Here is a 27,091-nt window from a genome sequence, read left to right on the forward strand (position 1 = left end):
GCTTCATAAGCTCGGATGAGAATGGCTGTCCGTTATCTGAGTACACGACACGAGGCAAGCCGTACCGTGGGAAAAATTCTCAAACCAGCTGCCTGGCAGTGGTCGGGGCAGTGTAATCTGAGACTGGGTAAGCTTCTGTCCAACGGGAAAGTGCACAAACAACTACGAGGACGTACTTGAATCCTCGACAACGGTCCATCTGGATATAATCCATCTGGAGGACTTCAAAAGGGTGATCGGGAGGATGAAATCCACCTTGCTCTACAGGGACGCTTTTACCTGGATTGAACTGACAACAGATCATGCAAGTACGCACTTTCTGTTTTGCTGCTGCTCGTAAATGTTTGTTGTACCAGAGATTCTGTAAACTGTCTAGCATGGCTTTTTCTCCCAGGTGGGCTGGACTATGTGCTGTATTGATTATAACTTGAACCATTGAGTCGGGGAGAAACCATACAGATTTTCCCTTCGTCATTCATCCCTGATCTGTCTGGACCCCTCCTTGTTCGACCCATTTCTTGATTTCATCTGGAGTCGCATGTGTCTGAATGTCGATTACATCTAGTGAGGGATCCTTAACTGTCATACAATGTGTCGGTACTATTGTCTTTGTCACGTCAGTAGTCTGCGTGTGAGTTAATGCTGTATGTTTTGCTGTTTGGTCAGCCAGGTCGTTACCCTGGGAAATTGAATCCGTAACGTTAATATGTGCTTTACACTTCATGATGGATATGCCTGAAGGCAAATGTATTGCTTCTAGTAGTGCGTGAATGAGCGGACCATGTTGGATCTTGGCACCGTGAGAGGTCAAAAAACCTCGTTCTTGCCATAACACTCCGAAGTCGTGCACAACTCCGAAGGCATAGCGTGAATCTGTATATATGTTTACATTTCTGTTCTTTGCTAGTATACAGGCTCGGGTCAGAGCGATGAGCTCTGCTGCTTGAGCAGACAGTGTGTCAATACGATGTGTTTCTTTGACTTCAGTTTCAGTGGTCACTGCATATGCGGCCACTAATTCTCCTGTACTTGTTCGCATGCATGAACCGTCCACATAAAGTGTCAGGTCTGGATTTGTCAATGGAACATCTGTTAAGTCTCGTCGGGGTTTTGTTACTGCATTAATGATCTCTATACAATCATGTGGGGCTGGATCTGTCATACTCGAGGGTAACAATGTTGCAGGGTTTAGGATGCTGCAGCGTCTGATTTCTATGTGTGGCTGGAATAGTGTCAATTCATAACCTGTCAGTCGTGCTATAGTCAAGTGTTGAGTCTGGGTTCGGTTTAGAAGAACCTCTACAGAATGTGGAACTTGAACTGTTAATGGGTGTCCTAACACAATTGAGTCGCTCTGCCTGATTGCTAGGGCTGTCGCTGCAACTGACTTTAAGCACGCAGGGAGTGCTTGAGCTACTGGATCTAATGTACTTGAAAAATAAGCGCAAGGCTTATGCGAACCTGCTTGATCTTGCGTGAGAACAGACAATGCTGTACCATCACGTTCTGTAACAAAAAGTGTAAAAGGTTTGCTGTAACATGGTGTCGCTAAAACTGGTGCTTTACATAAAGCTTTCTTTAATGCTTCAAAAGCCTGTGTATGTTCCTGAGTCCAAGGGAGGACAGTCGAAGTCGCTGCCTCTTGTGTTGTCAACTGTATCAGTGGTTTAACTAGAAATGCATACTGAGGGATCCATTGTCTGCAGTACGAGGTGAGGCCTATAAAGGCCCGCACTTCCTTTTGTGTCTGAGGTTGTGGCATATTTACAATTAACTGGATGCGATCAGGAGTGAGCTGTCTCCCCACTTTGGACAGCAAGTGCCCAAGGTACACCACTTGCTGAACACAGAATTGCAGCTTCGAAGGAGACACCTTGTGTCCCTTGTCGGCCAGAAAATGTAAAACTGTCAGTGATGCTTGTTCACATTCGGGTTCACTTCGTGCGGTGATCAACAGATCATCGACGTATTGCAGTAAAGCAGTGTTAACTGGCATTTGGATACTGTCAAGTTGTCTTTTCAGTGCTTGGCTATAGATGCTGGGGCTTTCTGTGAATCCTTGAGGTGCGCGTGAAAATTTGAAACTTCGTCCATTTAAACTGAATCCGAAGAGATATTGGCTCTCTGGATCAATGGGTACACTGAAGAAGGCGTTCTTGAGGTCAATTACAGTAAAGAACGTTGCTTCTGAATCAATAGCAGTCAATAAGGATGAGATATCGGGAACCACAGGATACTGTGGTATAATGCATTTATTCAGCTCTCTTAAATCAATCACCAGCCGATATACTGGCGGTGCATTGGGATCAGTACGTTTAAGAATCGGAATGATAGGGGAATTACAGATATTGGAGTCGGTCTCTACGACCACTCCTTGGGCAATGAGCTCTTCAATGATTTCCAGTAAAGCCACTACAGCATCAGGTGGTAACTTGTATTGTCTAATTCTCGGTAAAACAACACCTGGCTTGAGTGTAACACGGTATGGTGTAATGTGCATGCAGCCTACATCAGTTGGGCCTTGTGCCCACAAGTGATCCGGTACATTTTTCAATCTGTTATCAAAATCTCTTAAGACATAGTGACCCTTGAAGTCCCGCAGGAAAAGTCTAACTCCTTCCGGAGAGCAGCAAATCACAGCTCCTAGAGCCTTCAGTGTCTTTATTCCTAACAAGTTTTCTGGACATGATTTCGTGAGTAACAGGTCTGTAACACGTGATAATGGACCTACTGCTAAGGAGACAGGTTCTGATACTTCATTTACAATAGGCTGTCCTGAAAAACCAAGGGAAACATTCTGTGAGCCTGAGAGGGGTGCCCCTGGAACTTCATTGTGACTGATTGTAGTGCGACTTGCCCCTGTGTCAATTAAAAACTTTCTGTCTTTTCCTAGTACTTGACTGTGCACGTAAGGACCCTCTTGATCTACAGGAATCTCAATAAGAGGCAAGCCAACTTCCCTCTCTAGGCTGTTTCATGTATATCGCTGATAATCGGGGTAGTCCGATTGGGCATACTGGTACATCTGTTGTGACACTTGTTGTGTCGCGGCAATAGGCTGTGGCTGTGATACTGCTACGGTCTGGGCTGTATGTGGTGGTGCATGTGTAGGCTGTGGATGCTGTGAGGTCTGTTGCTGGACCTGGTCTTGTCTAGGCTGACGCGGTCTTTCTTTAGTTTTACCTGTTGCTATATTATGTTTCAGGACTGGACATTCATGTACGTAGTGACCTGGCTGCTTGCAATAGTTGCATGTCCCTTTAACGGGAGCTGCTGAATTCTGGGTCGGGGTCGTACCCTTCCTCTGGCCGTCGGCTGGAACCGACTGGGCCACTAACATTTTCATTTTTGTGTCTTTCATGCGTTTCTGTTCATGATCCTGTTCTTCTCTGATTCTGTTCTGGTGGTATTGTAACATTTGCAACATCTGGGATGGCGTATTTGCTTGCCATGTACTTTCAACCTTGTATACTCGATTCTTAACTTGCGTTAGGGAATTCTCTACTAATTTACTTACAAAAAGGTGCAGGTACGACTCGCTACTCGGTTTAAGGCCACTATTAATAATAAAACATTTCTCGAATCTTGAATAGAAGTCACTAGTATCTTCATCGTGTTTCTGTTTACAGGTTGAGATAGCGTCCCAGTCTTCCTTTCTAGTTGTCAGTAATCTTGGCAGAACCTGTACTATTAAACCTGGTAATGCTTTCGTTTTCTCCCCAAGGCCTAGCCCTGGAGTACGAAGTTTCTCCTCGTCTTCTATTTCTGCCCATACAATCTTTTTGTCTCCCACCTCCCACTCTCTTTCCTTCAGTTTCTCGTAGATGCCGGTGGGCAGCAGTACTTTTAACATTTTCATGATATCTGCATATGTGTAATCTCCCATCAGTAACATGTCTTTAAGTTCTCTGTGGAAACCCGCAGGGTCTTTATCGTGACAGGGTACTAGTTTCTTCATTTCCAATAGTTCTAACTTGGTCAGAGGTGTGTGTACATACACACGTTTCAAGGTATTATCGGTACCCATGACTGGGTGTACTTCTCGTAATGGGTTCTGACTTTCGAGACCATGAAGACGCTCCATATGATACATTTTCCTTTCTGGGGGTGGAGCGGGAACGTATTGTGAGCTTAAAAAGGTGTTATATCTGTGCCGTTGTTCTAGAATTATTTGAATTAACTTGGTACTTAGGCCTCTCCATCTATCCATGAGTAGTGCTTCTAATGTATCGTGTAAGGGACCTGGATCAGAATGTTGTTTTCTGTGTAACGTAAGGAGGTGCTGAATCATGTATACACCTGCTAATTTCTGCTCGTCTGGGGAAAGGTTCAGAAATGTCTGTGCTACTGTGTCATCATTGTATATATTAGGATTGTCAGCCCACAATACTGCTGACCGGGCTAGTTCTTGTTCATCCATAGAATTGAGCACATGGTACCCCATTCGTTCTCGAAGCATTTTATCAGTGTCTTGGAACTGGTGTTCAGGAGAATTCGGTTTTGATATGCCAGAGAGAAAAACTCTCTTGCTTTCTGGACGAATGCCTTTCCTAAGGTAAGTTCCCTTACCTACATACGCTATTGTGTCTGTAGTCTTTTCTGGTTCTTCAGATCCTTCATCCTCCTCAGAGGAAGCTTTTTCTTTCTCTTTTTCGTGTATTTCTATTACTGTTTTCCTTATTTTCTTGTACATACTAGCTATGCAATTCTGTTTATCATGCTTTCCTTCGGCTATATTTTGACCCCACTTTGTTAGGGCATCCATTTCATCCTGTTCTGTCTCAGGCCTGTCTAGATCTCTTATTAAGCAATTTATGAAAAAACGTAATATATATGCTTGAGTGTCAACTTTCTGATGTGCCAGGGCCTCCTTAATACTTTCAGGGTTTTCCCCAGTCCGGACAAAATGATATATTCTATCTAGGTGCTCCTTCATTCCTGAGAATAACACCAGGTAATCTGTAGCTTGTCGTAAGCGTAGCGATGCTATCAACATCCTATCGTCTTTACCGGGGACTGGATCGTACCTGCAAACTGGAAGGGGTTCTTTGAGTATATCGAGACGGGGTGATTGGAGCGTAGGTTGCTTCAGTAGGTCTCTAAGATTTAATCTATGTGATGCTGGCGGGGTCTGGAAATCTGCTGTCGCACCTCCAGAGGCGGAGGCTTGAGCATTACTTCTCTGTGGAGTCTGTATCTGTACCTGAACTTGTCTCCTATTAGGATCAGGCAAAAGCGGATTTGGTATATTAACCTTAGGTGTGGGAAGTGGTGGAGGTGGAGGAACAGGCTGTCGAACGGGTGAACTCTGTTGCGGTAATGGTGGGGTGCGGTCTGAAGGCGGGTTGCCATCTCCGTCACCGTCAGTAGGCGGGACGTGGGCACGAGGGTTGGTGTAAGCGGGTGCTACATCGTTTAGATAGGAATTCAGAAATATGTCTTTAGTAGTCCTGTGGTTTACTTTAGTTGGAACCAATGGTGGTGGTAGGTTTTTCGGCATATCTGAAATGGCTTCAGGCGAACCCTCGGCCACTAAATACATACCATTTACTTGGCTATTTCGGATGCAATCTACTTGTTCTGCTTTTACTCGGATTCCTTCATTAACTAATTCGTTTTCTCGGACTCTATCCGGCGCTTCTCTAAGTCTATCTTCTCTTCGGAGTTCTTTTTCGGCTCGTTTATGTGATTCTTTACGCCATAACTCTATAGCATCTTTCTGTGATTGTCTGGCTTTCTTTCTCCATAGAGCTTCTTCTACCTTAAGGATGCACTCGGCATCCCATGTTCCTATAGCGGGCCATCTGTATTTTTCTTCTAGATGCTTAGTATAATCGGCCCATAAATCTAGATACAGTATGGCGTCTATGCCATGCTTGTGGTACATGTAATTTCCAGGCATGTCCCTAGGGGGGATAGGAATTTCTTCCTCTAGTATCCCTTTCCTAGTTCCTATCTGCTTTAACTTATTGAAAAACGGCATCTTGTCTACTTAAACACTGAATGCTCATTCCTTGCTGCTTGACTCTAGACACAACTAGTTACACAAGAACACAATAATGCACATTAAAAACAATCACTCATACCACGACATTAATCACATGAGAACATTAGAAACATATATGACTACCTCTTATACTGGATGTACTGCTAAACAGCACAGATACACTGCTGAGAACAGTGCAAGAACTTGGATAACCGGATATACTGCTAAACAGTACAGATACACTGTCTAAAACAGTGCAGACCGAATTTGTGTACCCAAACCCGTCTTTACCGGATACATAATAAAGCACCCGTCTAGATACGTCCCAGCAATGGTACTCACCGGGAAGCACGGAAACAGAAGGCCTCGAAAAACTCGACTGGACTGGACCGGACTCGACTCGACTCGACACGTGGATACTTCGGAAACTGGTGGGCCTCTTGACACCTCGGACCTTGCTTCTTTCGGCTTGGCTCTGGTCGGGATCCTCCGCACTCCTCACCGCCTCGTCTGGGTGCTGATCGCAGTCTTCGTCACCTCCGTGGGCCAGAGGGAGATACAGGAAATCCTGCCAGTACGCGTAGTTCCGTCTAACTGATGGCAGGGGACAGAGCTTGCAACGCACCAACCGGCGCGTGAGGTGGGGGAGGGGTCCCTGTTCGGGCGCCAAAATAATGTGGTAAATATTTGATTTACCGTCCTAATTTCTATGCAGGTAAGTACTTAATCAATAATAACTCAATCGGAAAGAAAGAATCAGAGTCCGTGGTGTTAGAGTTCTTAGGGGTTTTATTCCTTAAAAAGGAATGGTTCTAGAACCGGATATCATATTCCTGCCACCACAGGGGTGCAGGAAGGGATAGAGCGATACTTTATTGACATTACATTTCTTTTATACTTATTATACATAATGGAAGTCAATGCAGAAGGCGTAACAGCTGAGAGAAAGGAGATAAGGATACACACGTGTTAACAATACGTAATTAGAAGGCGTAAACTAGGCGTGCACAGAGGTGTGTTCTGGAAACGTCATGTGAATGTGTCACAAGTGGGTGGCTCTATGACAGAATCTTGCAATGTCAGCAGAAATCTGAGCTAGGATGCGCGCGCAGCTGCATGACGTGTGATTAACGTGAAACTGGAGGGTGCAAGGGGACTTGACATTTACACTAACGGAAAGAGACAGAAGTCTGGCATGTCAGATCAACTTGTACCATTATCATATCTGGTATCTGATGTTTTAGGAACCATATTATCTGGACGGAAAAGGTCTCTGGGGCAGAAGCTATTCTTTACTGACTATGAGTGCGTGTATAAGCGTCTAAGTGTCTGCATGAGATGCGAGGGGGGGCATGGGCCTTCCATGGTAACGGAGGCTATGAATTACTTGCACGGAGACAGTGAGGCCGAGCCCTTTTGCTCTGCAGCTGGGGGAATGTTTACTTAAACTAGTAGGCAAGAATGTATTTTCGAGGAGCGGAATAGATAATGCGAAGGTTGAATTCGGTCTTGGCAGGCAGCAGGCTGTGCTAAGCGCCGAGGGCCGCGCAGGGAGTAAGGCAGAGGTCACGGGTACAGAGGCAGCCTGGGCTGAGGCTTTTAGAGTCAGAAAGCAGAAAAAGGCTCGATGGCAGAATTCGGGGCCTGCTCCGCCAGAGCTGAAAAACGTGTAAAGTATGCCACAAAAAGACGTTGGCAAGGCATACTTAGGAACTGAATATTCAACCCGTTCATGGCGGGTCTGAAAGAGGACATGTTAACGTTGGACGCAAATGTATTTGCGTCTTTATAGCTGGCACAGGAGGGAAGTTACATGCACTGTAACCTCGTACATGGAGACGGTGGGGTACACGCTAGGGAACATAACTTGACCAAAAATTTATATTTCCTCAACCCAACCCATTAACATTCCAACTGATCACTTTCAGTTTCCTACCCCCCATCGTCACGTAGTCCGCCCCATCCAGCCCCAACAAACCCAAACAGCAAGTAAAACTCAGCAGCAAAAATGACCCATTGCCTAAAGGAAAGAAAAGAGAAAGAACGAACACACAAAGAAACTTGCATAACTGCACCCCCCACCCTGCACCCCTGCATCAGACTAAAAAGCCCCCCCAACCAGCAGTGTGCCTGTCGCCCCATTAACTAGTCTACAAAAAGTCCCTAGAGGAGTAAGGAATCTCCACGAACACTTCCCGCCACCCTCCATGTAACGACAGGAAAGTCGATAGAGTCACTCAAGAACAATACCGACAGTCACTTGAAGCGGGGTCACCAAGCGCCGAAGTTTTCCAACAGAGCCAATTCTCATAGATCCGAGCCACCAGCCGCACCTCCATCTTGTCCATCTTGAGCGTCCCGACGTGGCGACAAAGTGTCCAACCATTCACTCACATTCTCGGCAAAGTCAAAGAACAGGGCACGGCCCTCGTGTTCAATCCGGAGCTTGGCAGGGAACATCATAGAGTACTTATAGCCCATGTCTCGGAGTCGCCGTTTTACACTTGCGTAGCTCTGGCGCTGTCTCTGAACAGTCCTAGTAAAGTCAGGATAGAAATGTATCTCAGCATTTTGGTACTTAAGCGGCCCATGCCGTCTGGACGCCTGCAGGACCGCATCTCGGTCTCGGAAGTTGAGAAGCCGTGCCACGATGGGTCTAGGCGCCACGCCCGACTTCGGCGGGCCGCCCGGCACCCGGTGGGCACGCTCCACAGAGAAAAAGTTACTGAGACCGGAGGGCGCTAAGTGAGTCTTTATGAGGTCCTCCACAAAGAGGTCCGTCGCAGCTTCCTCTGAGCCCTCCGGAACACCGACAATGCGGACGTTCTGCCGCCTGGCGCGTCCCTCAAAGTCCTCCAGCCGCCTTGAGAAGTGTTCCGTAGTCATCCGCAGGTTCCGGACCTCGGTTTGTAGGTCCGAGACGTCGGCTGTTAGGCTGGAGGTCTTAATGTCCAGTGTCTTCACACGATCATTGGTCTTGCCCAGATCGGCTCTAATGAGAGTTAGATCAACAGCCATAGTGTCCACCTTGTGTGTCAAGATCTCATGTTGTTGCTGCATGTCGGCCCGAAAACTGGTAATGGCCCCCATAATGTCGCTAAGGGTAGGCTCGGAGCCGTCAGGCGAGCCCGTCGATGGAAGGCCTTTAGCAGAAGCCCCCATGGCTGGCGGTGTCCTCGGCTGAACATACCGCTCAATCCTGTTCTGTTGCGTCTGTGCTTTCCCGCGAACGCCTTTGTTCGATGTCTTGACGGGGTCCCCTCTGCCCGCCATGATGGACCCGATAAGAACAAAGGGGCGCGCCAACCAAGCCCGAACCTAGCGAGCCAGGGAGAGAGTCCGAGCCAGGCAAGCAGTCCAGGCCGATGGAAGTGAGCACCGTAGACACTAGCACTCCGCCATCAGGGACATCAGGCAGTCACTACGCAGTCCAATCGTGCGGAGTGGCGGAGACCGGAGAGACAATGGCACAGTCTTGGCACGGAGTTCAACTCGACGTAGCTCAGTGTAGGAACCACCGATTCGAAGGCGGAAGGCAGCTCCCGCCTCAGTAGACCACCAGCAGCAAGAATCCACCCGCGTGGATCAGGATTTCGAGCAGGATCTATGAGGAGGATCGGAAGGTCCGCGGAGCTCCGAGCTTACGCGGCCATCTTGGTTGCCCGCGAAGCTCCTCCTCTAGACTGGTGTTTCTTGACGAACTGTTTCAATCTGTGTCTCAAGAGGCACGAGTTCCATGGCATTATTGCGTAGTCCCTCTCTGTGCACTGCAGGCTGATCGAATGTGATTAGTCTTTCAGTTTGAACCGCTTGGATTGTTGCAAGTTTGGGTATTCTGTTGTTTCTTCGGAGTCCACTGGGGCTACTGTTGATTATAGGCCACATGCTTGTGGTTTTACCAGGTCGATTGATACAACTCTGTTCTCCTTTTTACCAGCAAGGGGCGGTATTACTACTGATCTTGTTCCGTTGATTGCTAAGACAGGTACTGCTTTTCTGTAAGAAGGCCCAAATTCCTTCTTCACTGCTATTTTTTCTCGGACTAGATCCCCAATCTTTGGAATCCAGACAGGCCTTGCTGGGGCTGGTGCTGGTGGTGCCTCGTCAGTGGTAGCTGGCTGTTGCTTTAACTTTATGTTGCTTAAGGATTTTCTTGTTTCGTTCAAGTCCTGTAAAACAGCCAAACGATCTTTGATGTCAAAGTCTGTTTTCTTATCTTCTACCACTGATACCTGACTATCTATGTCCTGAATTCGCATTCCAGTTCCGAACAATAGTTCGTATGGGCTGAAACCTTTTAGAGAATTTCTTGGCAAGTTATTTAGGCTTAACTGGACACCTATTAAATGTTTGACCCACCCAGCACCCGAACCTAATACCTTAGCTGTTATAGATTGCTTTATGTTCCGGTTTTTTCTTTCTACCACACTGTTCCCTTCGGGGTGTGACGGACAAGAATACCGCAACCCAACTCCCATGCTGGCCATGGCCTCCTTATAAGCTCGAGAGCTAAAAGCAGGACCCTGGTCAGAATGGAACATGGCAATTGCGAGGTGCCGATAAAGACTCGCAGATCTTTTATAACCGTTCTGGCGTCAGCCGAGCGCTGGAGGCCACATTTTTTAAGTGTGTTTAGCCTTCATGATGTACAATGGGACGCGTTCTCTTGTTTGATAGCGCGGATAGATCGCCTTATGCTTTCTATTAGGGCTTCTGACACTACACTGGCCGGTTCTCCACTGCGATCTCTGTTGCAGTCTTCACAGTTTTTTGCAAAATCATGAATTCCTTCACTCATTTCCGGCCACCAGTACTCTGATTGCAATTCTCTCATAGAGTCCCTGATTGTTTGGTGTCTCAGACCCAACCCCATATGTGCTTCCTGTAATAGGAAACCTCTCCGGTTCCTGTTTGGAATTACCCTATCCCCCACTCCAGGGATTTGAGCAAAAGGAACGGAGTTTGCATCAATTACGTATGCATAATTGAGTGGATAGTTCACGGGTAGTGCTGCACAGTCGCCTTTTACGGACGTTTTTACTGCCAGCATGGTTTCCCCGTCTATGTATTTTCCTGAACGCTTTTTTGTGGCTATGGAAGCCGGTTTAGTTGCTTCCGCTGTGGCTGTATTAGCCAATGAATTCCCTGCAACGTGAACGCCATCACGTTGATGACTCAGAGTGTGTATCACGTGAGTCTTTTGTAGTTCTTTCTGTAAAAGAGCTACCTGTTTCCAGAGCAATTTATGCTTTATTGTGGCACCTGTGTCATCTTTGTAATCGTTTTCAATCCAGCTCTGCAGCTTAATATTGTAAGAGTTGACGCAAAAATGAGAATCGCACACGATTAGTGTCGGGAATTCACATTCTGCATTTTCAAGCGCCATCTTTAAAGATCTGATTTCAGCTCTCTGAGCCGAACAGTACTTCACTGATTCAGTTTTTGTTATTTTCGGTCTGAATTTACCGCTCAGCCAGCGACCTTTAACAATCGCATAGGCTGCATTGTAGGTTTTGCTCTCTACGTTGAAATGCTGTACAAATCTATCTGTATAGATTATACAGGCGTACTGTGGGAGAGGCAGAAGTTCGATTGGCAGAGGATATTCTTCTTCATATTCTAAATCATTCAGTTTTTCGAATTGCGGGGCGAAATAGAATTTCACATCTTCCGCTCCAAGAGATTCTACACACTGTATCCATTTCGGATCCAGTGATACTGTAGGCAGGTTTACTGGGCTGAATAGCGCCTCGAAGGCGGATTCCGCTGTGAGGATATTAATCCTTTTGCCATGTGCTAGTTCTCGTTCATTTGCTATTGCAGTTTGCACTGCTTTCACAGTATTTTCTGTGTGACTGAATGTTTTTTCCGCTTGTGTGTACAAGTGAGATTTAATTGAAATTGGTACCTTTTCTCCCTCATTAGAGGTCAGGTACGTGAATCTGCATTTTCCTGGGATGACTCGGATTACAAGATTGCGTGTGTTGTCACGTGTATCTAATTTTGTTTTTGCTAACATGTCTGTTTGCAGTGATCTCAAAATTTCTGTGTGTTTTTGAGTCCAGTTGATTTGTTTAAAATCAGGTTTAATTAGTTCGTAGAGATGTTTAACCCTCTCTGCGTAATTTAGAATGTAAGTTCTACCGAAATTCAGGAAGCCTAGAATCGATTGTAAATTCTTCAGCGTTTTTGGAGCTTGGAGTACAGCGCACTTCTCTAAGAAGTTGTCCGCTAGGCTTTTCCCTTCACTTGATAATTCGTATCCTAAGAATAGTACTGTCAGATGGGCAATTCGAGACTTTTTAAAGTTGAATTTGTAACCCTCTGCTGCGAACCCAAGTATAATGGTGTTCACTCTTTTCAAGTGAGTACCCAAGTCGTCGTCTGTGAGATAGATATCATCTACGTAAGATAATGCCTCATCATCATACATTTGTAGTAACTCTGTTACTCTAGCTGAGAATACTCCTGGGCTGTTAATGAATCCCTGTGGGAGCCTACAGAAATTTTCTGTGACCCCATTACTGAGAAAGCGGTCAAGTATCTGCTTTCTGGTGCAATGTTTTGACAAAAGAAACCATTAGATATGTCTAATGTCGTTTTATTTTTTTTCCTAACTATGTTATTCATTAGTGCAGCACTATGCAAATTTTGTACTGCAAATGTTTTGCAACAAGCATTAAGGTGTCTGTAGTCCAAAACTAGACGATATGAATTGTCTGGCTTGGAGACAGGAAACAAAGGATTGTTCATTTGAGAGGTGCATGTTTCAATCACCCCCTGGTATTCAAGTTGATCTAAAATCTCCCTGACTTGTTTTTTAGCTTCTTGCTTAATGGGATACTGCCTTTGGGCAGTCGGTTGACTTTTCAACTGGATTTTGTGAGGAGGAGAGTCCTCATCCCATCCTACATGATTTTTATATAATGCCGGTGCCTGGGCTACTGCCCATTTCCTTGCATAAGTATATTTTTTGTGAATCGGAATGTGATTCGAGAAGGCAGGCATAATCATTTCTTCGCCACGAGGGCACTCCCTGACAAACTCTGGGGGGCAATCTTTTTCAGCTAACAGAATATCATAGCCTTTTGAGAGTTTATCCCAAAATAGACCCTTTATTTTCCTAGTCTTATCACCCTCTATACGCAATGTTATTTCGTATATCTTATAGGGCTCGCTAAGTCTGGTGTCGGCAGTTTCAACCTGAATGTATTCATTCGTGTCCACTGTCTCCAGATGACTCATCAGGATCTTGCAGGCTATACTGATTTCTGCTGCACTGTCTAGCATTGTCTGTGCCCACTCCCCGTTTTTCAACTGTGTCCTCAGTATTCTCGGCATGGTTGATTACTCTAATACTGGCTACCTTCTTTTTTGGAAATTGAGATTTTTTACTCTTAGCAGGTTCCTTGTCTTTGGACTTGGTGTGCTCTCCTGGGTCTGACCGTCCACTTCTTTCCGATTTCTGCAAAAAAGATCGAGAGGGACGTGTATCAATACTTTGATATCTATCAGGCTTTTTCAAATTATCCCTATTTCTAAGGTTATATCTTTTCTCAGAGGGCTCCCTCTGGGGAGACTGGTGTTCTCGAGTCGGAGTTCTTTCCCTCCGTCGAGGAGACCTTCCTCTGGACTGGAAAACTTTTTCTTTGGGAGTGGATTGTTTATTTCCATCCCAGCTCTTTTTAGGAGTATTTGAATTATTTTTAATAAATAATTTTTCAGGATTTTCGAGCAGTTGGGGCTTTACTGGTTTTCCACCCAAGCTGTCTCTACCTAATTCTTCATAGCATTTTTCTATGATTCTGGCAAGCTCAATTGGTTGATCTGTTATATCTGTTTCCTTCAACTTCTGGCGGATCGCCACAGATGCTGCTTCTCTCTTTATATTGGCTAGTAATATAGCCAAGATCTGCTTGAAGTCTTTCAGTAATTTCATACCAAGAGTTAAAGCAGGTTCTGGACCGTATTCATTTTGAATCTGTTTTAGCACTTCTGGTATTACCGCCATGGACGGAACACCATGTGTTTTTGTGTAAATGGAAGCAAAGACTGTACCCCAAGTGTCACAGTCCTACACGTGTGGGTTAACCCCCATAGGAAGGCAGATGGTCAGGATCCTATGTTTCTCAATAGGGGTAGTATTCGGAAATACTGCCTCTATTTGAGTGATTTTCTGCGCTAACCAGAAAGGAATTTGTTCCCGTTTTATGGGTGTTTTACCAAGACATGACTGTATGTTCTGTGGTGTAATTTTATTGGTGTTCCCCTGATGAGGGGTCAGCTGTGGTGTATTAACAGCTGTTTGGACTGTAGCAGTCCGCATTACATATTGGACTAATTGCCTATGTATTTTAATTAATGTTTTTAGCTGTGCTAAAAGTTCTTCTCTAGACATTTTATCAATGTCCGGATGTGGTGTGTAGCTGGCTAGAACCGGCTACGTTGCTCCTGGTCTACCTAGTGGACCGAGCCTGGTAATATGATCATTATGTTTTAGGGCGCCATTAAACCAGAGCAGGTGCTCTTGGAATTTTAATGGGATTTCAATCTCCTCGAAAGGAGCGTACTCTCCCGGTGGATCCTCTATTTTATAATAGTGGAACTCGTGTGTTGCAGCGTTTGCTGCTGGAAATTTTATCCATGAATAGAATACCTCTGTCTGCTGATATTCGTGTGCCTCTATCACGAAGACAACTGTGCCACCTTGTGTGGTCAGTCCATTTTCTATAAGTTTTGACGTTATAGATTTTCTTAAATGTGCCGGGATGATTATTGCACCCGGTTCAGTAGTCCCTGTATTATCAGGACCCTGCTGAGTCGCATTTACTGCGGCATCAGTTCCGTTGTTTTCTACTGGCATTTTATAAATGCAGGTTTTTGCAGAGCAGGTCTCCAAGGAGACAAAGATTAGGTGCACAATATTTTGGAACACTGTATCCTTCAACGTTAAATAAACCAGAGCTTTACATAGGAATCTCTTTCTACTAAGGCCGGGCGGATTTTAACCTTTCACCCACTCCAGACGTCTATTGGAGTATTTACGGGAAAAAGGGGTCTGTGTGAAAAATGCACGACTAAGTTACTCTAACGTCTTGCGTTAGTTTGTCGCCTTACCAAACGTTTGGGCGCCATGTAGTGTAGTTCCTATTTGCCCAATAGGCCCTGCGCATTGGAATAACATAAACAGTAGTATCGACGTAGAAGTGCGGATCTTCCAGGCCTCTACTGACTATGCTAAACTTAATTGGGTTTGTTACCAACTAGCTCAGAGGTCACTGGAAACTTTCTTGACTGAATAGGAAGTGATCAGCTTCCCTGGTACAGACAAGAAGGGATTCAGTTTTCCAACAACCGTGCAACATGACAACTTTGCTCCTTAGAATAGGAGTCAATCTCTTGAGTCGTGTGAAACAATAGACAGTTATTTTACTCAGTCAGTTGTTGTGCAGATTACTTTCACAATATGTAGAGAATAGAGAGACGGGCGTTTTCAATAAAAGGTATTATTTATTGAACAGTCTTTCTTCTCATACAAGAGAAATGAATTGCCACAATTACAAGACTTGTTATTATAAAAAGTGCGTACAGTAAAATGAGTATTGCGAAATAATACTGTAAAAGCATTGTTATGGTTTCTTAGCCATACAATGGTTTAAAATCAATAAAACATATATACATTCATATATACATTAGGCTAACGTACTCAACTGGTATGTCTACCCCAGTGTACCTGACCTAAGCCTAATACTTGGGAGGGGAGTAAGTAAGTAGCTTTAGTTAAGTTGGTTTTGCCAAGGCTTGCTTCAAGAATTCTCTCTAAGGGTTTAGTCAACACCATACCTCTGGAATAGAATGTTGGAGGTCTGGTATCTCCTTCAGGGAATCGATATCCCAGTCACTCACAAGAGTAGGCTGGAAACGCCGGAGCTGGATTTCTCTGCAGGAGAAAAGACAGCGTCTTTCTCAGCGCGTCAAAGAGGAGGAGGAGGGGCAGCGTCCGTGGGCTGGTTGCATCTGCTGGGCTCTGCAAGGGACGGCTGTTCAGCTCCTCTGTTCACCACACCATTGTTCGCTCGTTCGCAGCGATAGCATCAGCAGCGATAACGGCAGCGATGTCTATGAGGCAGCTAGCATTTGCTTAAGGCAACGTTGGAAATATTTATACCTGAAAGGTGCCTTGTTTGACGTAAGTTTTTGGACATAAGACGTCAATAAAGATGTCACTAGGAAGTGATCGTCTCTTAGTGCTCATTAGAGTTCTATTACGAATCAAAACATAGCAAGCGGGGCTTTCCCAGATTGCTGAGTTTTTATCTTGTTGAAGAACTCGGAGTGTAATCTAGGAATCTTAGATAGTGGCTTCTGCTGTGTCATTTGCACTAATGAGCTGCAAAGGAAGTTGCAGAGGAAGAGATTCTGAAATGTGGCTCTGATCGTGTGAGGCCAGAGACGAGTTTCTGAATATTGCATTTGATCGGTTATGCCAATATAGGGGTACAAAGGGATTGTAGCCGTATCGGGGCATAAGGTCACAGTATCGATCAGGGTCCTAGATTAGAACGCGACAGCGGCCCCGCCTTCCCCTTAGCGCTGCAGCGGAATAGCCGCCACAGCTAAGGGGTTAAGTATGTGTGAAGTGCTAACAAGGTGTGAGCCTTTGTTTTCCCTCTTCTACATTTGCTTCTAGATGTGAGGCTTCTGAATGCTCCCAGCCAGGAGACTCTAACAAAAGGAGGCCTGATGACCCCTCAGATTTGCCTTTGTTATGGGCCCAGCAAGAGTCTGAACTAAGAAAACCCCCTCCCGCCTGCACCTTTGTTGAGGATGGAGAGCAGACAACGTGCAGACACTGCTGAATATGACCCGGTGTTTGGAAATTACACCGGGGACGAATTCAACATATTTTTCAGTGGGCCCAACTTCTTGACTGGTTGGACTGCATCCACCCTGTGAAAATAGTGGGTGGACGCTGTCCACCCCCATGTACCCCTGACTTGTTCCCTGATCCTACCCAAGGTTAGGAACCTGTGACCCACCTTTACTTAAGTTTACATCACTTGCCCAAAGTAGAGCAAATTAGTGCTGCAAAGGTGAACTTTTCAAAAGGTAAGTAGATTGACGCAATCCTTTGCTGTACATTGCTTCGTTTGCGTGCCTGTTCAAAGCCTTAGTAACTATGGGCCTTCATTTTCTGACCTCAGGGAGCCTGCCATTCAGGGATTGGAACTCAAAATCTTCAGAACACCAACCCCCTTTTTGATGCTTTCACAATATCCCCTTGTCATTTTTACTTCTTATGTGCAAAAGGGTGAACATTAATCCTTGAGGAGTGTTAAGCAGAGGCCGGACACTTTAAAATAACTAGAAAAATAATCACTGCCAGTATCACACATTGTAATGTACATAAGCACAAAACTATTTAATAGTAAATTCCGAGTTGCTGATTTCCTGGGCAGGTAACAGTCCTCCTGTGCTGGGCAGACCTCGTTCCATCTTAAAAATGCAGACCGCTTCATAAACCAGAAGCACAGGCTCATTTCATTACCCATACTCTAGGACAACCTCTTGCTATTTACAATATCTTGATTCAGGACATTCCACTTCAGGACCATGCACCATCATGCTATTAAAGAGTGGGGAGTTCAGCGAAAGGCTGTCCACACAGGCCTTCATTTCAAAACATCATTCAATTTACGTTTATATTTTTTTGCGTTGACCATCCATCTCAGCATCTGTAAGGTTGGGACCTTACATCCTTTCCATTTTTCATAAATAAATCGTACCTATTCACACCACCTAGTGCTCAAGTAAATTTCTAAGAACAACCTCTGTCTAGTTTATCTTCAGTAGGTCGAGCTTCTACACAGCTCATGCGCTGTGTGTTGTGAGGCATACTGTGACTCATCAAGAATATAGAGGGGCTTGAAGCCTACTCATTGCTTACCATTGGTTGGCTTTCTCACTATCATTTTCCAGCTTCTTATTTGTGCCCAATGTTGTCAGTCATGTGTTTCTCCAACCTATGGAGCAATGCTTCTTTAAGATATCTTTTTTTTAAGTTTGAAAGATGAAGTTTATTTAGCATTTGATATAATATAGGCAATGAAAACGCATTATTTTAAAATATGATTTGAAGAGTATTGGAGTAAACAGTAAGTAGTAGAAAATAATTTGCAGGAAAGGAAAAGGAAAAGAGAAAGAAGAAATTGAAAAAGGAAAACAGCAAATATCCTATGGAAAAATTACAGAGATACAATATCATTGCTAAATCAGTAGAGCTAAATGTGCATTAATAACATAATATATAATAATTACACATAAGAGTAGTAAAGAGTCATGGAGGTCTGGGTATCTCTTCGATCCGAGGATCATGTGAAATGGCAGATTTTGCAGAAGAGTCCTAGAAGGTTGTCACAGGTAGCCACAGGATGTCTATTTTAATTGCAATAGAAAATGGGTTGACATGCGCTCTGTCAAGTCTGTGATTGTAGCAAGCATCATACCATCATACTTGAAAAAATATATTGGAAGAGTCTTTCTACATTTTGAAAGGCAACTGCAAGATGTAAATCCAATGCATCAACGTTATCAGGATGAGAGGACCAATGTTCAGATATACTACCTAGAAAAATATTTTTGAAGTTAAAAGGGACTTGTGCGAGAAAAATGGCATTTCTTGTTTCTAGATTTTCAGCCAAAATTGACATGTAGAAGGCATTCAAAAAGCATGTGTTTGAGGTCAGAGAGAGTGGCATTACAGGACGAAGAAGAGGAGGTGGTAGCACCTATTCTGTTTAATGTGCTTGGGGTAATCAACAAGCAGTTATATATTAAAAAAATGGTATAGTGGTAGCGCACTAGAGGGTTTCTGTAATTTAAACCAAATTGTGTTCCTTAAAGTAATTGAGAAATATTCACATTCCCATTGTAACTCTATTTCAGTCTTGTCACAATCTTCTGGAGGAGCGATCATTTTATTATTAATTAGGGATTCTGATAGAAAGGAGAACACGGATGTGGTCAATTGGGGAAATAGAGCAGTAGAAAGAATATCCTGTGGAAGACGTTGATAGGCTGATCAAATCACAGATATTAGTGAGATATATTTAGTAGAATATGAAGGAGGAAATGAAAAACTTTGTTGAGCTTGTCCAAAAAGAAGGTTGGAATCATTATCAAAAAGTTGATAAATCCATTTAAAATATTTGTTATGCCAGTCCCCAAAATAGTTCATTATTTATTTTAACATATTTATTATGCCAGATTGAGGAATGGAGGAATTGGTCTTTGGTATTATCCTGAAGGACAAAAACAGGGCGAAGAAGCTTATGTACATTTATCAGGGAGGAACATAGAAAGAGAGATCAAAGTGAAAGATAGAAATTGACGAAAAGAGAAAGGGAGAAGATAAAAGTTTTCAGTATGAACCCAAAGGGGTGTGTAATAGATTCTTCATCAGTTATAGAAAAAGAGGCTTGTTCAGGAAAAAATGCTCTAGGGTAAGAACAAAAATCTGGAAAATGTATACTACCCATATTTTTGAGGTGTTTACATTTTTGAAGGGACAGTCAGGTTTTTTTTATTATTCCACAAAAAACTGTATAAAAGACAGTCGATTTTTAAATAATAAATACAAGGGATATTTACAGGAATATTAGACAGGTAGAAACATATTATCAGAACTAACACCATCTTCTAGATATCCAGCAGGCCCCACCAAGATAAGAACAAAGGGTTCAAACTAGATGTAAGAGAAGTTAGAGTTGCGTTCATGTTATTAGACCCTCATTCACGACTGCGAAATTCACCACAATCAATAGCGGAAGACAAATTATCCTGAGCGCTACTCAGTTTGTATTTTGAAATCAAAGTCCAGTCCATGTTCTTGTCCTCTCCGATGTATATTAGCATCACAGGGCACTATTCATCCTTCCTTTACACGTTACAATCTTCTCCAGGTAGCAAATAGCCAACACATTTCTTGTCAGATCCGATGCGTCCGCATCTCTGACTTCATCAGGGCTATAAACAAATTGACAACATCTGTCTGAGTCATACTAGATATGTTAAATAAGATCACCTTCACCACGTCACCCATGTGTACGGCGATCATGAGGTGATTTGTAAATATTTTTAAAGCACTCCAACATGAAAGGTCACATTAGTTACCAAGAAGATGTGTGTGTCATAGAAAGAGGGAATTGAATACAAAACAATAATAGTTACATAAGGAGTTCAATGAACCATCCTAGTCGCATCAAGTGGGTACAGTATATCCGTACTATAAACACAAAGCAATAATTACAAAAGTGCATAAAAACACACAGACCTATTGTACATAGTGCATAAATCACCACCCAACCCGTGACTAGCACCAGTTCACTCTTTAGTAGTTCCGGATAATGAGCTCACCTTATTAAATTTCTCTCTATTCCAGACATCTACTGCTTATGATAGATTTCTGTACACTCTAGAGCACAAAGCATGAAAATCAAAACTAATGGCCATAAATAGTTAATGCAGGACACACATAGTTCCACCACAATAAGGTGCACAAATCCGTACCACTATTCTTCTATAGTCCTCCATCCAGGATATTCAATAATCAAAAAACGATCTTTCTGACCTTTAGGCAATACAAAGACATCAGGAAACCTGGTCTATCACCCAAATATGTACTTCCTGTGATTAAACATAATACTAGCTAGGCTTGTGAAAGTCAGCATGTTAAGGTGCAAATGTTCACATGATATCTAGTTCTCTATTTAATCAGTCTGTACCAAATGCAAGGCATACGTCATGCCCATTGCATACAATATTCCTGCTCCATTCACCCCAATATTACTAACACCTATCGCCGTTTATATCAAAATGGACATACACATTCACATAGGTCACTCTACATCAGCGATGGTTACTGCAACCCAATGTAAATCAGTGTTCTGTAGTTAGCTATCTATTCCTATGGAACCATAATTGTGCCCAATCACAAAGCCCCGCATCTCTATGAATGCGTGAGTTGCAGCTATACTGGGCTCATAGCCTGCTACGTATTATCTGGGGCATATAAATTGCATTAAAAACACATAATCTTACTCAGTGTTCTGGCATCTATATATTCTGGTCCATATTTGGGGGTATGAGTGGCTGCCCTCTTCCTTGGAGCACACAATTTAATATTTCTGCATTTGACTGTAGGGATTACTGAGAATTTTTTGCGCATAGAGCCTTGCCACATTTAGCTTTGGTTATTCTGCACAATTAATAGCGTCCAAAATGATATAGTCCTTCCAGTCAGTTTGTATCCAAAATATTCTTTAATCTTTATATGAATATTGTTAAAACAGCCAACGCATTTCGTCCAACACCTGTGGACTTCATCAGAGCGTATTTATTCATTGTATTCCTCTGTAGTTATTAACATCAGTGCCAACACTGTAATTATTCAGACCTATAGCCCCTCCTTTCGTGTGCCCAACCCCTCATAAGTCCAGGGTCAGGTTCAACGGCACTTTATTTAGAGATTCTGCAACAGTGCTTTAGTAAGCCCCAGTTCCAGCTGTGGTAGTCAGCATTTCTTCTGTGTAGGAGTCATGCCCTCCCAGTGTGCTGCCTATATTGTCTATACATGATGTGACGATTCTTGTCAACACAACTATACAACTAATAAATATGCCCTGATGAAGTCCACAGGTGTTGGACGAAACACGTTGGCTGTTTTTACAATTATCATATGAAGGTTAAAAAATATTTTGGATACAAACTGACTGGATGGACTATATCATTTTGGAAGCTACTCATTGTGGTGCACTTCGCAGTCGTGAATGAATCAATGTTGGTCCTTGGGATCACTCTCTGGAAACAGCAGGAGTAGTGGATGTGCATGCTAAACATTTTCAAATTTTGGACTCTGGACTAACAGCGGGGGAACGCTGAGGGAGGTGCAGTTGCTCCATAGGCTGGCTGTTTCACTTTTGTTGTTTATTAGAGACAATATTTTTGAAAAAAATGGTGAACTAAAGACCAAAGTATTTAATTTTATCTTGATTCCAATGGAAATGAGAAGTAATGAGGTTTGCATGAAAGCAACATTAATTTGAAGGGAGTATTTCACATTTTTCTTTCTTCAATTTATACCCTGTAAGAGAAGCTAAATGTGTGGCTTCCGATAAGAAAGGCGGTAAAGAGGTTTGTGGGTGTGAGATGAAGAGATGACTATAAACTGTATAAACGGAGCATTTTGACTGGTTATCTCCATATTGGAAACCATGGATGTCTGAATTCATACAAAGAGGGTTCCATAGGAAAGAACAAATAATAGAGGAGATGTGGTATCTTCCTGATGTTATTTCCTTCATGCAGAATGTAGAATGTAGGACATGTAATTGAGAATGCATGTGATGTAATGTACATGAGATTCCATGAGGCAGTTGGAGCCTCTGTCTACTGTAGATGGGATATTTTATTAGCCTGTTCTTGAATAAAGAAGATATGAAGATAACCTATTCCTTCCTCTGATCAAGGTACGACTTTTTACAATTTCCAAAAATCTTCTAGTAGCAGACTTAAATGTTTTCGGTGTAATGCTGTTGATCACCTTGCCAACGATAAAGCTTGTCCTGATTTATCATCGAAGTGTCTTAACTGTGGGAAAGTTGGACACTTCAGGAAGGCGTGCAGGTCTCAAGTTAATAAGAAGAATAGACGCGTCAAGGTAGTTTATTTTGAAGAACAAAGTGATTCGGATTCTGACAATTTAGACTGTGGTGAAATCTCCTGTGGTGATACATTAGACTGTGGCCAGATTTCTGTGTTCAATGAAAAAAAATGTAAAGGGGCTGTTGACAATGTGTCCATCAATGGTTGTGATGTCAAAATGCTTTTTGATTCAGGGGCAAAAATTTCTCTCATACCTAAAGTTTTCTTTGACAAATGCCTTGTTGGGAAAGTGAAAGTATTTAAGCCTGATATAAGGCCTTTGGCTTACGCTAGTCAACCAATCAAACTTTTTGGTTATTTGAATGGTGAAATTGAATATAAAGGACGTTTAACTGCTGGTAAAATGTATATCTCTTGCAGGGGTGATAGCATACTCAGCTGGTGCCATCAAGCTGATTTAGGTGATTTTTTAATTCCAGGTGAGAACCCATGCATCATCCTCAGAGATATAAATACTACGTCGAGCTCTGGTGATACAGCAATCATTTTACCAAAGTCTGGTGAAACTTGCCACTCTGATGAGTTGATAGCCTCTGTTTCCTCTACTACATCACATCCTGATTGGCGTTCTGAGTTCAAACATGTTTTCAGTAACAAGTTAGGTTGTCTGTCGGGTTATGTTTACAATATTGCATTGAAATCACACGCCATTCCTGTAGCTTGTAAAGTGCGTAATGTACCTCTAGCAATGCAGGAGCCCATGCGCAATGAGTTAGATAAACTTAAAAAGGAAGGTATTATTGTTGTAACAGAAGCGTGTGAATGGTTGGCTCCAGTGGTTCTATCTCGTAAGGACTCTGGAGAGATTAATTTCTGTGTGGATCTTCGCGCCCTCAATAAGGAGGTAATAGCTGACAGATATCCTTTGCCCAACATAAACACAATGTTAACACAATTGGGTGATGCGTGTGTGTTTTCTTCTCTAGACCTTAGGGCCGCCTATCATCAGGTCAGACTTGATGAGAACTCTATGAATCTCACATCGGTTATAACTCCTTTTGGGACTTATAAATTCACACCCCTACCCTTTGGCTTATTTTCTGCGGCCTCCGTATTCCAAAGGATCATGGAAGATGTACTGAGAGGTATTAAGGGAGTCAAAGTTTATCAGGACGATGTACTGGTTCATGGTTCGTCTCAAAAGGAACATGATTTCAGAGTCAGATCTGTTCTTGAGTGTTTTGCAGAAAGGGGTTTGACACTTAGAGAGGATAAGTGTAAATGTAATCTCTCTGAAATAAACTATCTTGGTCACTGCCTTACCTCTGGTGGAGTTAAACCTAAGGAGAGTTTGGTTAAGACCATAAACGAACTTGCCACTCCACGGTCTAGAGATGAGCTTGTGACCTTCTTAGGAATAGCAGAATATTATAATAAATTCATACCATCTTTTGCAGCTAAAACCTTAAATATGAGGTCGCTTTTTAAGAAAGGAGTGAAGTTTGTTTTGTCACACCAATGCCAAGTGGAATATGAACAGGTCAAACAAGCTCTGAATTCAGCTCCCTTACTTCAAAGTTTTGATGTGTCCTTCAAATCTATACTTGTCACAGATGCTAGTCCTAGCGGTCTAGGTGCTGTTCTCAAGCAGATGTGAGATGGTGAGGAAATTACTGTTTTGTTTCTTTCCAGAGCTCTCGTTGGGCCAGAATTTCTCTACTCCGTTAAAGAAAAAGAAGCCTTATGCATCTATTGGGCAATCAAAAAATTGAAAAAATTTATGTGGGGTAATCCATTCACTGTTCACACAGATCATAAACCTTTAAAAGACGTATTTTGCAAAAAAAAGCCTTGATTCAAGTGATGGAGTGAAAATGGTGAGGAGGTAGGCCCATTTACTAGGATAGAGGCCTTGGGAGACGAGTATAACAAAGTAACTAGTTTAATATATTTAGCACCGAACCAAGAAACAGGGGAGAAAATAAAGGGCCAATCAACTCAGTCAAATGATTTTTCAGCATCTAAAGAAATGGCTGCTAAAGAGTCTTCATACAATTTTTATTTGCTCAAAACTTAAAACTATAAAAAAAATAGTACAGTGTTATCAAATCTGTCATCCTTTAATAAAGCCAGATTGCTCCCTTCTTATTAACCAAGGAAGTAAAGGGTCAAAGCGAAGGGCAAGAATGTTATCAAAGATTTTGTAATCCCGATTAATTTAACAAGGGAGATGGGTTTGAAATTTTTACATAGTTTTGGGTCTTTTCTTCTTTGGAAATAAAACATATTAAAGCATCTTTAAAGGAATTACCAGCAGAGTTAGAGGATATAAAGTAAGTAAAAAGATTACATAATTTAGGCATTAGAAATTTGGGAAAATGTAACTAGAATTCTATAGTAAAACCATCAGGTCCCAGAGCTTTCCCTTTTTAGAATAAATGCATAGCATCAAGAATATCTTCAATTAGAATCTCATCATCTAGTGAGGAGAAATTTATATTGGGGATTTGAGGTGGTTTGATGGAAGATAAATATTGAAGAATATCTTCCTGTGAAGCCTGGGATTCAGAAGTACATAGATGATTGATGTAATTAGTGAATTCCGACAAGATATCTTCATTTGTATGCACAAAATAATTAGTAGCAGTCAGGATAGATTTTACCTTGATGCGTTTTTTTGTAATTTTTTTATTTATTTATTTATTTATTTTTTTACCAGGAAAGCAAGAGTCATTTTACAATAATGAAATAAGAGATAAAGTACATAGCATAAGTAGTTAGACTATATACAGCAGGTACTACAAACTGGAGAGTAAATCAAACAAGGATGAATCAGTAATAAAAAACCTAAAAATCAAATTGAATACAGCAATAGGCAATAAAAACATAAGATAACATACATAAATTTTTAAATCAACCAATACCACTAGGAATAATGCCAGCTTTCCAGTTAGTAATTGGGCGCCATAGTGCTTCCCCGCGCGCCCTAGATTTTACTCCTCTTGTTTAGAATATAGCAATTTCGTATCTATAGACCGCCAGGAAGCGCGCTAGCCACATCTGAAAACTTGGCGGATCAGCTTCTTTCCAACGAGCAGACAAAATTAGCCTTAATACTGCTGTACCTATAAAAATTAGGTTTTCTGCAGGTTTCGTTAGATTTAAAGAATAATCATGACCTAATAAAAACAAGGTTTCTGATTCTGGTATTTTATGACTAAATACCTCTTCCCAGAAAGAAGCTATCATGTTTTTAATCACATCAAATCAGGACAATTGTAAAACAAATGAGTAAGAGTTGCTGGTCCTTGAGTACATCTAGGGTATAAATCATTGTTGCGTTTACCCCATGAAAACAATTTAGCAGGAGTGAAATAAAGGTCAAATACAGTTTTATAAAGTTGTGCCTTAAGGTTGCTCGCCATAAGTAACTTTTGGCTCATCTCTAACACTTTATCAATGTCTACATTAGGGTTGTTTAATTTTGTAGCCCATTTATTTTCAGTTTCATCAAGATCATCATTCTTCTTACTCAAAAGAATATTATACAAGGTTCCAATTCTGGTATTTATTCTAGGTATTGCATCCAAGATTTCAATTTTAGAAAGACAAATTAGGGACTCTTTGGCCTTTAATTTAGCAAATATCTGGCAAATTAAAAAAAATCTCCATTGGGTAAATTATATTTAACTTTTAGATCAAAAAAGGTGGTATCAAAATCATTTGTTAAGAACTCGCCAATTGTTCTAATTCCCAGCTTGTCCCATTTCTTTCCAACGATAGCGAGATCTTGGCCTTGAATGGCATTAGAACGCCAGAGCGGCGTATATCGGTTGATCTTCTCGATATGCATATATTTAGCCACTTTATTCCAAGTTCTCCATGCGCTAGCCATAACTTCTCCCTTAAAATCTTTATAATTTCTTGCCTCGGTCTTCCGTAGGAGTAGGCCCTTAGCCTCCTGACCTACGAGGAGCTCGTATATTGAGGGTATTTCTCCAACGCCTTCTGGGCTCTCTAGATTATAGCCTCTAATCATAGGTGTAAGCTGCTTGATATGTGCTGCCCAATAATATAGAATTATATTAGGTATAGTAAGGCCGCCTCTATCAGAAGGGAGTGATAATAATGCAAGAGATCTCCGAATCTTCCCATTTTGCCACATAAATTTTGATATAAGTGAGTTGATCAGCACTAGCGTTTCCTGATCAATGGCTAATGGAATTGCCCGAAACAAATAGAGGCATCTGGGCAGCGTATTCATTTTTACATAATTGGCTCTTCCTATAATAGAAAGATGGAGGCTATTAACCCTTTCGAAGTCGTTCTTGATCTTGATCACTAATGGGTCAAAATTAGCTTTTGGTAATAAATTAGTGTTTGCACAAAGAACAACTCCCAAATATGTAGCCTTTTCAGCTCTTCGTTGGTCCAAACAGGTGG

Source organism: Lissotriton vulgaris, chromosome 9 (assembly GCF_964263255.1).
Source record: "Lissotriton vulgaris chromosome 9, aLisVul1.2, whole genome shotgun sequence".
Classification (NCBI taxonomy): domain Eukaryota; kingdom Metazoa; phylum Chordata; class Amphibia; order Caudata; family Salamandridae; genus Lissotriton; species Lissotriton vulgaris.